This window comes from Adiantum capillus-veneris, chromosome 6 (assembly GCF_014529385.1).
Source record: "Adiantum capillus-veneris isolate H3 chromosome 6, ASM1452938v2, whole genome shotgun sequence".
NCBI classification, from domain to species: domain Eukaryota; kingdom Viridiplantae; phylum Streptophyta; class Polypodiopsida; order Polypodiales; family Pteridaceae; genus Adiantum; species Adiantum capillus-veneris.
Genome location: NC_140936.1, coordinates 59083974 through 59098139, shown reverse-complemented (window position 1 = coordinate 59098139; position 14166 = coordinate 59083974). Strand labels below are relative to the sequence as shown.

The window sequence follows — 14166 nt, the reverse complement described above, 5'->3', positions numbered from 1 at the left end:
GGTCCAATGAGGCAAAAGACAGACCTAATTAGCAGCTAGGGCTCGCCCAAGAGAGAGAGGGGGCTGATTTTTGCTTGGCATTGACACACACAGACTCACACTTGACCATGTGTGAAGAAAGAATACTCTATCTCCTCCCGAGCTTTAATGCAGAGCTCATCACCTACTCCAAGCTTGTGAGATAGAAGCCTACATCAACACTCTCTTGGCATGTGGATGCAAATCCAACCAAGAGCCAAGCTTCAATGCATGCTCATCTCCTCTACCAAGCTAATTACTAAGCTAAGCTATGCTAATATGAGTGATTATGTGAGAAGATGTACCTCTTTCTCGTAAGATACTCCTTCTTCCTCTCAATCTACTCTCATACCCTGCTAGCTCTCACCATCTTCGAAGGTGTGTGAGGTCTTGGGTCTGAGAATGGGGATAATTCAAGTTGTGTTTGATTAAGTGTTTTGCTTGGTGTATGAAGCTTCCATCTTCATTGCACTAGCTAGTCTTGAAGGAACACAAAGAATTGTATTGTACAATGTCTCTCTTGATGGGAGAAACCATAATACAAAGCCTTTTGGGAGGGGGGACCGGCTCCAATAGCTTAATTTCTCTCTCTTTTGAAAGTATTGTTGATGCTATCTAACTAGGTGTTATGCTTTTTGTTGCTCTCTCCACCCAAGCACTCTTGTAATTCTCATTAGGAATCTATTCTAATGAAATGCCCACTATGTTCATGCTAATTTCCGCTACACATAAGTTATTAGGCCATTAAATGTTACAGCATTTTTCTTAAGTGGTTCCGAAAGAGGATATTTCGAGATTAAATGGATAGCCAGGAAGCGTGTGTCTTGTCGAGGGTTTGCAAGTAGATAGATTTAGATTGAATTTGTAGTATTAGTTGTAGATTAGAGTAGTTGTTGGTGGTCGAGTGATTTATGAGGTGATAAAAGCGTTTGCTAGTTTGTGTGTGGCAATGAAGAGTTTTTTTCTACTCATAAAAGCAAAATCCCATATGTTTTGTAGGAGTAGCTTTAGTTAAGTGATTTTGAAGAAAAAAGAACGCAATAAAAACATTTATGTCGACATTTTTGCATGACTAATTGGTGGTGAGCATATAAAAGGACATGTGCAAGAGGTCCAAGTAGAAAAACTGAAATTATGAAAACTTGGACATGGAACTGACTGCATCAAAGTGTTCAGAAATGGGGTTATACCCTAGGTACACATTGAGACTAGAGTTTTGACCAACTCTTGACACCCAAAAGACAAAAGACGGAGTGTCTAAAACGAAAAAAAGAGAAACTTGTGATTATGAGCATATTTTTGCATAAAAATTGGTAAAAGTGCTTGAAAACCTGTGGTGGAGACTTGGAGTTTCCTATGAATGAATTTTGGCAAAAAATTTATCAACAAACATCATACGCGTATGTTGTTTGAGGGGTGATTCTGGCAGCAAAAATGAACTCTTGACATTATACCCCTATTTTGCATGTTGTGTTGAGCGGGTGCTCAGCACATACACCAAATTTCATATCATTTGGGCATATAGATTGAGAATTGAGAGGATTTTACTCTTTTAGGGGATTTCCTTATCAAAACGTGGTGATTTTGTGCAATTTTGATATCAATTTTTTTTGGTAGTAAGCACATAATCAGGTTCTACATATCAAGGAGCACCTTGGGTAGAAATAGAAGTCCATTCTGACCACCTAGACATCATACATGTATGATGTCTTAAAGGCCAAAATTTTGGGTCAAAAGTTACATCTAAGTGCATCCTTGTGATCTAGAGCATTTAAGAAGCATATAGGACAAAATCCATTGAAGTTGAAGCATTTTTGGGCTTGTTAAAGCCATAAGACGCATCTAGGAAAAATAAATGCTTGAATTGATCATAACTTGCTCAAAAAGTGTCGGATTTCAATTTTGAAAGTTGTTGTGAATTGCCAGTGTAGTGAGGACCTCTGGAGCGAGTTTCGCCTCATTTTGACCAGTTAGACATCATATGTGTATGATGTCTAAAGGAAAATTTTAGGGACCAAAGTTGACATTTGAGGTTACCAAGGGTTTGGAACCACAAAACAAGCCTCTAGACCAAATTCATCCAATTCTGAGCACGTAGACATTATACGCGTATGATATCTCAAGGAAATTTTTGAAGGTCCAATTGCACATTTGTCCACACAGGAGGTTGGGAGATGATGATTTAAGCCTGTTTGCAAAATTTCATCTCATTTAGACTCATATTTATATTTTATAGAGATTTTTGCAGATACAAGAAGGTAAAGGTAAAAAAGTAGTGATTTTGAGCAATTTTGACATCCAAAATTTGGTGTGATCACATATTCTTGTTGTATGCATCAAGGAGTACCTTAGGTAGAATTATAAGTGAAATCTGAGCCAAAAGACATCATAATTGTATGATGTCTTAGGGGCCAGATGTGGGTCAAATCAGACATCTAAGTATATCCTAGTGTCCTAGAGCATAAAAGAAGTTCCTAGCCAAATTTTCATTGCATTTGGAGCACATTTGGACTAAAGACAGAAATTGGGCAAGGTTCATGCTTAAATTGACCATAACTTGCACAAAAAGTGTTCAGATTGAATTTTGAAAGCTGCTGAGAGTTGCTTGAGTGATAAAGAGTCTTTGGGATAAAAGTCACATCATAATGGAACAAAAGACTTCATACACGTATGATGTCTCAAGACCCAAAGTAGAAGTCAAAACTAACATCTGAGCTCAAAGAAGTGTTTGCTACCCATCACAGAATAAGCCTAGAAACCCAAGAAGTTGCAAGCAACCAAACAGAAAAAGGATTGATAGACCTGACTAAAGGTGTCAGAATCACTAACTAAGACATGGAGTGGCTAGAGTACATCAAGGAGAGTCTATAGTTAAAGTTTGGAGCAATTCTAAGCCAGTAGACATCATACACGTATGAAGTCTCCAGGCATAGATTGATTGTTTTGGCCATAACTTGAGCTACCGATATCAGATTCAAAAACTTTTAGTATCAAACGAAGCTCCAGAGTAGCTCTACAAGATTCTATGTGACCCCTGAACAACAATCAAAGACCCTTCAGGTCATTCATTGTTGGTCAGTGAAAAAAAAAACGTCGTTTAAGCCCTCTAAATTCATCCAAAGTTAGGGGTGTCTAAAACTGACAATTTGAGAGAATTGTGAGGAAACGATCATGGTTTTGGACATAGTTTTGACTTTTTCCTAACCAAAGCACTTGAACACATTGGTATAAGTATTCTTACATAAATTTCAAGCTATTAAGCCCAGAGATCATGTCTATTGTAGATTCAAACTTACACATGCTTTGGGATCCCAGTGATTGAGGAGCATCCACCCATAATGGATCTTCCGAACTTGCAATTGATAAAGACCAATCTTGTTGAGATATTTTAGATGACAGATCATGAGAGTGAAGGACTATATAGATACGTTAACGACGGTAAGGTCAACATTTATAGGTGTTCAGAGACATACCCAGAAGAACTGACGGATTACAAGCTCTTATATGTCTATACATATGGAGTCGACAGACAATGGAAATCTATAGTTTCTGACACGTATGGACGAGAATACAAAGGTATACAAAGCACAAATCCACAAAATGCATTTGTTGACTCAATGTCATGGGAGCAAATCACAACACCTATAAAGTGTATGCAACACAACCTAGATCAACATAATGTCAATTGAGGACACAGATGACACGATAGACGCACATATGCAATCTCTTTATCTTGTCAGAATGAGACCATGCCATGCATACAACACTCTGGAAGGCCAACTAAACCACAATCAAGGGTCTAACTACTCTCAACTACACCACTAACCCACATACACAAATGGAAGGAAACTCACCAAACCATGCTAGATTCATACGAAACTTAAGGAACACCATCCTCTCACTAAGATACACCTGTCCCTAAGCCTCTACACTCAAAATCCTTGCTCTAAACCCATCTACAAAAAACACGTATGAAGACAGATCCGGATTTGGGAAGTGCACGAAACTAAAATCTATAGTACCTATGTGTAGCTTATGTCACATTGATCCTAACGACTACTTGCACACAGAAAACAGACATCATTAGATATACTTACGGCCACAAATAGCTCATATGTACATCGATGAGTGCACTCCGACTCGCATGGAATGCTTGGTGTTGTCACATAGCTCTCATTGAGCCTGTCATGATGATGTAGTTGATTCTTTAATGCGATGAGCGACGAGCAGGCAGTAGCGCCAGGATGAAGCTCACGCTCTCTCTCTTCCTCTCTCACACACAATTGACAATAGCTTAAAACTTGATTATGATAAAGTTCTCCTTTACAAAATGACCTAGGTACCCTATATACTAAGGCTACCATAGGTTAAACCTAAAATGGAGTTCAAGGGGTCAAATGGATTTGTATGTACGATATGGAAGTGCCATTGCACCCTGGCTTATGCAACTAGACTAGCTACTTATTACAAATGAGGTTTTGAACCATAATCTGTAGCATTTCATAACTCTAAAAAATACGGCTTTGTTGAGTTATGTGATGTTGTTGACCCATGGTCAACACTTTCCCCATCCGAATCCATGTCATCCCTAACATGACCTCGTTGTCAATGTCATTGCGGTCTTTGTTGTCTTGTGTTCCACTGCTTGTACTTTTGTCAAACCACAACAAGAATTATGATCCATGAAAATCATAATTGATGACGAACTTTTGTCCTTCACATCCATGCTCAGAGCTGTAGCATTTGTTTCTTTCATTATGCATCTATTGCAAGATCTAAATTCAGAAAGAACCCAATCTCGTTCAACTTGACTCTTGTCATCATGCATAGATAAATCTCCATCCATGAATTTCTCTAGCAAATTTGTTCTCATTCTCAAAAAAAACTTCTACAATGTGTAGAATTGAATGATTGGCTTTCAGATCTTGTGACACAATGACAACTACGTAAGAATCCTATAGAAATTGTATGGCTAAACCTTAAACTTATTTAGGCCAAGTTGCACTCCAATATAAGGTCTGTCTATCAGGTCGGATCTGGGAGATAATTTTTTTGATTTGAGGTTTAAAACCCATGTCCAACATTCAATTTGCCTCATCAGGGACAAGACATGTAACCCTGCAAAGGTTGGTTTGTATACCATTTGTGTTTGATCTTCTTCTCCTTTGTTCCTGCATCAAGGTGATCAAAGTTGCATTTACCACTATTAGCTTTTTTGTGATTTGTAAATCATTATACTGCTTCTACTTGATATATGACTTAATTAAATCCTAACAACCCCAATTTATTACCCACGTTAGTAACTTACTTTGAAAAGGTCTTATCTGACATCATTCACGATAGATGACCATCTATGAACTATCATGGTCCATTTGTCTCCAAAGCTCATATACATCATGTATAGAGTATGTAGATGGCAATCATGATTTTAGATTTGAAAAATTTGCAGCTTTGGCTAGGGGTTGACTACTTCGTAGAAAAAATTTAGAAATTTAACAGCCCTTAGCTTGTATTCTCTATTCATAGCCTTTTGACAAAGTTTGGCTTGATTCGGACTTGTATTTGGCTTTACAAGATAAATGTTTTGAATTTCAATCTCGAGAACGACTGATGGACATCTTGGGCACCTTATGTTCTTGTCAATACTAAGTATCTTTTGTTTGTTAGGCTTCATTAAGTCACATACAAGATAGAAGATTTACAGTATAAAGATCTACTTCCTGTATATGGCCTTGTAGTCACATGAAATGTTTGATAGGCAACTTCACTTGATGGGTGCTTTTGTTTAGTCGCATCACCAACTTTCTTTGTCCTTATAGTCTGGCCCAGAGTTTAATGACCATTTTCAGTCATGTTTGGACTCATGTTGTTGTTGAAGGCTGATCGGCATTCTTTTCTTATCTTTGACATTACCCATTGTGCGTATGGATTTTGAGACATGCTTTATGAAGTGTCGTCATTTTCTTGGATCTTCTTTGTTTTGTATGGTGCTACATCTCTTTAGTCTTTTATTCATCTGGATTATGGATTTTTTTTTTTAATTGCAAAAATAATGAAATAAAACCAAAAATCAACTCAATCAAAAGAGAAATTATTTGGATAAAACTCTAAACTCTATGTACACTGTCAACATGTCCCTAGGGGCTCATATATGGCTTTTGGACCCGTACTCCTCTCATAATGCTATTATGAGAACATATACTCTCAATTTTGTCAAAAAATATCACAATCAAACACAAAAATTTAGTATAGCTCACAAAACATTGCCCTCTAATATTCATATATTAGGTCCGCATTTGTAATGCCTCCGCCCCTCTTAGTTGGAGCCCTTCTTGACTACACGGTATCGCCAAGGGTATGTGTTGTGCTTGGGCAATCAAAATTTATACATATGTAGTCCTTGTAATGTAGCCCTATTATGCATACACAATCAATGCATGGAGAAATTAGGATGTGCAAGATGTGGGTATAAGAAATTTCTTATTGGCATTTGCTGACAAGGCTCCATATTCTAAGCAATGTGTTGGTCTTTGAAGCTCCTATGTCATTTGCTTGCTTGAAGGTTGTAGAGATTTTTTGAAGGCTTACTTATCTGTTTGATGCTTCTTTAGAATCTAGTTTAGCCTTGTGGTTGGTTGTTGATTTGGCATTGTTCCTCAACAATGGGTTCTCTTCTAATTGTACTGTAACCGTAGGAGGAATTGAAAGAATTCAAGCAGCGGTGCAGTAACAATAGTTTTATCGATTTCCTTTGGGATCCACTTCTTTGTGATTATTGGCCATTTTGTTGATGCTGCTCGTTTGGGAACCCATACTTGTCCCTGCTTCATTTGTGTTTGAAGAGACTTCTTTGGTATCCACCTTGTCGTGGTGTGAGTCTTCAACCTTCTTTGCTTCAACCCTTGTACACTTGGTTGAGGATTCGATTCATATTTTGGAAGTTGATGCTCTAACTATTTTGGAATCCAAATGAATTCCTAACCTCTTTGTGCTTGAATCAACTTCTTTGAAACCCAAATTTGGTTTATGAAAGCTTGCGACTTTGTGTTTTTCCTAGATGTTCTTGCAAGCTTTGGCTATTTTTCTGATGGAATTGGATCTTGTGAATTCTCACCAGAAATCTTTATCTTCTTGATCCATACCTGTGCTTTTGGCCAATCTGGCTCTTTGGTATCCAAATTCGTCAAACTTTTTGGTTCTGACGCGTTCTTTTCTTTTGGTCTTTCTTGGTTGTTAGAAGCTGCTAGTGATGGTGATGACCTGAGTTTCTGGTAAGGAATTTCATAAGAATCATCACTATCACTGCAATCCTCAGCAAGGTTGCATTCTAGCACTTTCCCTTTGTGGTTTGGCTGGTTATGAAAAGATGCTGTCTGTTTGCTCTTGGATTGTTGTTTCTGGGAGGGCTTTTCTATCCACTTGATTAGAGTGTTGGTAGCTTGTTGACATGGTAGTCTTCTTCTTGGTTGAGTCTTTTCTTCATGTAAAGGAGCCACGTATGAGGATGCTTGTTGCAGTTGTGTTTCCACCAAGGATTTTGGAATCCATTCTTGATGCACTTTATTTGGTAGCAATGACATTGTTTCTTGGGTCTTTGATACGGACAATCATAAAATCGTGCATTAGTTAAAGTTTCATTCTTGTCAGCAGCTGGGTCATATAAATTTTTGTTGTTTGCATATTCTTGAAGCTCCAAGTGTTCTACAGAGTCATAGAACTCGTCTTCTTATTCATCTTTGTTTTCCTGGATCACACTCATTGCAAAGTAAGTAACAACATCATAGCCATCTTCATAACTTTGTTGATTGACTGTCTTGAATAACGTATCCATCCAGAGTAGCAGAGATATGTTCCCATTCAAGTGGCTCTAATGCTAAAGGGTTCTGGGATATAATTCTTATCTTCAATTGTCCTTTCTAAAATACACTCCTCTCGCTTTAAGCTTCCACATTGTGAAGCTCTACATATCCACAGCTCTTTAGGCTTACCCAGCCATGCTGGAAGTTTTGATCCTATTACAATAGAAATATCAAACTCCTCCACAGGTGTTCTCGTCACATCCTTGAAAATATGGTCCTTCAAGTTTATCCTTGTCATTGTTTCCATATGTCTCAAGTAGATATGGTCATATCCGCAGTCTTGGACCATTTTCAATTGTCGCATGAATGGTCTTCCTAGAATGATGCTATAGTTGTTCTTCTTGCCAAAGTCAACAATAGCAAAGGTTTGCTCATATTCAATGCCACAAGCAGTAACAACTGCTTTTTCTAGCAGTCCAATGGGCCTTTTTGTGTGTTTGTCTACAAGCTACAGTTTCAACCTAGTAGCCCTCACTGCTGGTTTTTCCCATTTTTTCTAGATCTCTTTTGTTGTTGCGATGGAAACGCCAGCTCCACTGTCAAGGATTGCCATGAAACCTTGGAATTTCACAAGAAGAGTGGTGTTCCCATCTTCTCCCTCATAGTACTCGCCTACCTTGCCTAGTGTTTAGGTGAGGTATTTCAAGCTCTTTGATCCCTTCCTCGATTTGAGTCATTGGTTTTTTAACACCAAATTTCTCTAGGCATTTTTCTATAGTAGCCCACATGTTTGGTCGTACTCTAAGCAATTCGGCCAATGTTATCGTACAATTCACCGGTGTTGACAAAATGTCTATCAGCCCTTTTGAATCAATGACCTTGTTGGAAGACAATCTTTGTGATGGGACTAGAACAACATCTGACTTGGCCTCGTACTTTCTCGTATACTAATGGTAGTGTTCTTAGCGAATGGGGTTGACTGTCCATAGAAAGTACATATCCTTTATCTCCCTAATACAATTCCACTTCAAGATTCATTTGAGATCCAGTCTCAATTTCCTCTATTGGTGGAAGAGACACTTCGCTTCCATCACCCATTTGGTTTACTCATATGCTTATCTCACTTTATTCATTGGCCTCTCTGACTTGTTTCCAAAATTTTCAAGACCATCTATTTCTTTACAAATGTCAGGTATAGCTATGTTAAATTCCTCAAAAGAGTTATCCGTGGTATTCAACACTATCCTTGGCTCTAATGCGGGGTCCTTAAGCTTTTTTCCGTGCTCGTGGGACTGGAATCTAGCTCTTTTTGTTCCTAATTTGGTGGGATTACTGGTTTAGGTGGGACAAGGATCCCACCTAAACCAAGGGTGGTACAAGGATCCCACCCTCAGGTTTTGCAGCTAGTGGTTCTAGTAAAGCTTGGGCTGTTTGAATCATTTTTTGGCCCATTTCAATCCTGTCATTTTCTAGTTCCGCATATGGATATGTCATCCATCGCTGTTCTTGGGTTTGGTTATTTTTGAGCCGTGTTTCATAGGATTTTAGGAGGGCATCTAATGGCTCATTAAACCTTTTTTACCAATACTGATCCTCTCGAACTGGCACTTCTCGATTTCTGTTCTGTGGATGGTTTGTCTGGAGATCGATTTGCCTCCTTAAGAGAAGGTGAAACACTCTCCTCATGTTGTCTTATCTTCTCTTTAGCTTGGGTAAGCTCCTTAGCTAGAAATGTTTTCTCTTGTTCCCTATGTGCTTTCATCCTAGCCTTTCTAGCTTTCCAACTATTCCGTTTGCTCTTGATTTTCCGACTAGGTGCATTGGTCTTTGGTTCACACATCTCTAGACTCACCTCAATTTCTATTTTCTCTGTCTTTGGGTTCTCATCAGCTTTGTTTTTTGCTTGCACTCTTGTAACTACTTGAACTGGTAGGACATTTTCATTTTTTGAGCTATTGGGTAACTGAACAATTCCTAAGTTTTTGGACAGTCTGGGATCAAGTGAATGACACCACAGTCAAGACAATAGGCATGCACTTGAGTGATGTCTATCTGAGGACGGTTTGACCAAGTGGTTGTCATGGCCTTTGTGAAAATCCATCTATGGTTGAGGAGCTTCTTCTTGCATTTCCTCTTGGCTATAAACAGGCTCTGACCTAGCTAAGCGTCTATTCACAATGAACCCAATGTTCTTTTGTACATCTCATATCTTCTTTCTTTAGGTCAAAACACATGAGGTGAAGGTTGTACTGGCCTCACCACTCCATTTGTTTCTCTCATCTTTTGTCTCTTCGAAGGGCAGTATCCACTTTGGTTTCTATAATACATTGTAGTTGGTACTAACGCTTGTTTATTATATTCTTCCATCATCTGTGTGTACCTCATGTCTATAGGCATTCTAGCACTTGGCAGCAGAGGTTGTTGTCCTAAGACAGGCTGTGGTCTTGCAGCTCCTATTGGACCTGGCACATTCCCCGTAACGAGGAATCTCAAAGCTCGAGTGAGATTTTCCGAGCAATCCGTAAAACAAGCGAGATAGGGCAAGGCACATATACAAAACAAAAACCAGCCATGATTTCTTAGGTGACTTCAAGCACATAATTGAAGATTGCACATATTTTTAATGGTAAATCAACCACAAATTTTTGACTGACAAAACCCTTTGAACAAGGTTTGAGTAGAGTGTTTCCTTTGATGGTCTAATACACTTGGAACCATTACAATGGCATGTTGGTATTCCTCTCCTTGGAAATCATTGCCCTCAAATATTGGAAGCTCATTGTATTTTGCTACCGCCATTGATCCTTGTTGGATATAAATCCCATATTCCTACCTCCTTACATGCAAGACCTCATAGAGCTTGTTAACAATTTGGGTGTTAAGCATCACATATGACACATTGGTGTATGTATACCATGGTTGCAATATATCATAGTTCCATTGCTTCCATAAAAAGGGCGATGAAAAACTATTCCCCAATTTCAGCTCCCCAATCGAAGGGTTAAACCACAAGCTTTACATAAAAAGGTAAGGTTGTTGCCACTGAAACAAATCTCATGAATAAAGAGAGCTTGGGAGCTCTTCACTTCTTCTTCTTATCCTCTCTCTCTCACTCTACCTCTAGTTATTAGGGTTGATGTACGACACCATACTATGCATTTTTAAGTGACTCTAGAGAAAACTGTGGGAACCTGAAAATAATTCTATTATTGAAATGAGGTCATTCTTTTGAGAACTCCACATCATGGTATATATTAAAGTTTGGGTCAAACCATCATATGAAGCCTACCATCGAGGGGTGGGAAAGTTAGTGGTGTTGCCAAAGATGGTGGTGACAAAGGTGTCAAGGGAGGTGGTAATGGTGGGGGATTATAAGGAGTGCTTTGATAAAAGAGTATGTAAGGTGGATAAAGTTATGAACACTTTTCTTAGGACAACTTCTCCCCATGCAAGTTCTCTTTCACCCAACCATGTTGATAAACAAAAGAAACTAGGTTTATTATATTTCCATTTATAAATTTTGAGATTTATCATGGCCCCTCTTACCCTCAAACCGCTTGCTGTTGACAAGTTTCATAAAGGAAAATCAAGAAAAGTTCTCTCTCTCTCTCTCTCTCTCTCTCTCTCTCTCTCTCTCTCTCTCTCTCTCTCTCTCTCTCTCTCTCTCTCTCAACTCGATGCATGCCATCTTTAAAACCCAAACATCAAAGAAACATTGCATGTACAAAAATAAACTCTTCCTACTTGGTAGATGGATATTATTTCACAACCTTTGATTATTTCCTTGCACACTTTAGAGACTATTAACTGTTCAGGCATGAGCAATTACAATCCTTGGAAAATACATTGGCTCCACTGTTGATAGAAGAGACGCCTTCTTCCAAATAAATAACTTCCACAACTTCATCCTCATTAAGAAGAGAGTAGCATCTTGATCGAGTGCAACCCTACTGGCTTATCACTCCAATCAAGGGTCACACCAATTGCTTGTGTAAGTAAGAGGTTTCCATTAGATAAAAGAAAGACTTCGTCACTGACGCCAAGGCTTTCTCCCCATGCACGCATGACAAACCCATCATTCATGCAAATGCATGCAATGGTATCGATGCCCATTGGCATGAAGGGGCGTCTGCATCGGGATGGAAAAAAAAGTCGTAATTCTTGCCCTTGGTCAATCTTCCATAGAGACGGTCTGCACTTGGCCCTCCTTGTCGGGGTAGGAAAATTTGGCATCTGGAATCTTGTCACCTATGGCCATGAGGGTCGTGACTGTGCTTGTTGCAGATATGGCGTGAAGAGAGAGGGTGGTCCTCTTGTGTGGGAAAGAAAGAGGCAATATGAGCATTAGGAAAATGGCACGGCTCGCGAATGATGGCAAAGGTAACAAACTATAGGCCCTGTTGGAGAAGGGGAGAGGTGGGAGCTTTGGTAGCAAAGCCGGGGTAATCATGGCCTTCAACATCGTCATCTCCTCCTGCTTCCTCTCACAAATGATTGCTCATGGCGTTGTCTTGTGGGCTTCATGTACATGCGCTGCCTTGTGGGCTTGACTTGTAGCTCGATACTACTACAGCAGCTCGCTGCTCTGCCTTCAATGCTTCAATGGTAGCCTCCATCACTCCGAGGTAGCCCCTCCCTTCTTGCCCCCAAGCCCTCATAATTTTCTCCACCCCTTATCATCAGTTTTATTGTTGTTGCTCCTGCACAGCTACAACCTATTTCCTTGCCCCCAACAATCTGTTGCCCACCCTCTCCACTCTCACCACCCAATCCACCCATTACCCTTCCTTGCTATGCATTTCTCTTGCATGCAACCAACCTCGATGCACCCCTATCCTTTAACCCTTGCAGGTAGGGGCAAGAATGAGGGGATTGGGCCTTTTGTCCACGTGGAAAGTCCCTTAGAGCCATAGAGCTCGCCATTGCTGCTGCCAGTGCACAAGACATGCAACTCTTGAGTCCTCTCTCTCTCTCTCTCTCTCTCTCTCTCTCTCTCTCTCTCTCTCTCTTTCATTTTTTTTTTTTAAACTCTCTAAAAGAGCCGCGTGCTCTTTCAAAGAGTTTTTTTATAAAAAAACTGAAAGAGAGAGAGCATTTTGTTTTGTTTGATCCACATTCGCATGATGTGAGGAACTGTGTGCGTGTTTTGAAGGTGCCCCCGCTCTTTGTTCCTGCATGAACTTGGGACCAATTTGCAAAGATCCGCACGTTTTGAAGGTGCCCCCGCCCTTCGTTCCCACATGAACTTAGGACCAATTTGCAAAGATCTGTGCATTTTGAAGGTGCCCCCGCCCTTCGGGAACTTGGGACCATTTTGCAAAGATCTGCACGTCCTTTGCACGCCGTTGTAGGGTCAATATATACGATGACACAAAATGATTCATGGATGCGGGAGTTTGAAGATGCAGTCCGGATTGTAGAGGATATAGCAGCTCGCATTGCAGAGTGCAACTCTGCAGCTCCCATTGGCAGTGGGTTATCCCGTGCTGCTGACAATTCCCGCTTCGTTTCTGCCACTTGACAGAAGATCACCATGCTTGGTACCCGCCTTGACAGCCTTCAGTCCCTCCTGAGAAATCCTTCCCTCACCGAATCTTTGAATGAAAAGGACTTGAGCAAATGACAAGACATGGTTCTGAGTCTTTGTTCCAGGATGAATCAAATGTTAAACATCCTAAATTCCTCCCAAGCTTCTAACATGAGTAATCTATTAGGTCAGAAAGGGAGAGGGGAACGTAAAGAGAACAATAGAACAACGGGCCTAGATAACTCTAGAATAGTTGGGCTTCAACGACAAATCATGCACGAGCAGGATGATGACCTTTTGAAGCTTGAAGAGACAGTGAAAAGCACAAAACACATTGCTTGGCTGTAGACTAAGAGTTGGATTTGCACACAAAGCTTTTGGATAATTTAGATGACGACAAAGACAGAACAAATACACGACTGAAGGCTATGCAGAGGAGGCTAAGCGTACTGGGGAATAAGGCAAGCAGTGGGTGTTCAATGATGTGCCTCTTCTTGATGGTTCTTTTGATTGTGATACTAGTCCTTGTCATAATTGTCTTGATTCGATATTTGTGAGGTATGCTAGCCCTCGTCATAATTGCGTTGATCAGGTATTGTGTGAGGTGCGAGCAATAGGATTGATGGTGAGGTTTCACTTTGGAAATGACAAGCTTCTGTTGACTTCTAAATTGACTCCTGGCAAAAAACAAAATCTAGTTTGACAAATAAGTAATGCATGTTATCATCCTATATCACGATTCTATCAAAGCCGCCACAACATTGACCATGGTCGGTAATTCAAGAGGAAGTTGTAAGATAGTGTGTGTGTGTGTGTGTGTGT

The 14166-nt window shown here is 39.9% G+C and overlaps 2 pseudogenes; one reads left to right on the top strand and one right to left on the bottom strand.

The window, feature by feature from the left end:
• Positions 1–11620: 11620 nt before the first annotated feature.
• LOC147455574 (peroxiredoxin-2E-1, chloroplastic-like) lies at positions 11621–12285 on the bottom strand (annotated as a pseudogene).
• Positions 12286–13182: 897 nt separating this feature from the next.
• Positions 13183–13901, top strand: LOC147455573 (syntaxin-52 pseudogene; annotated as a pseudogene).
• The last annotated feature ends 265 nt before the right edge of the window (positions 13902–14166 follow it).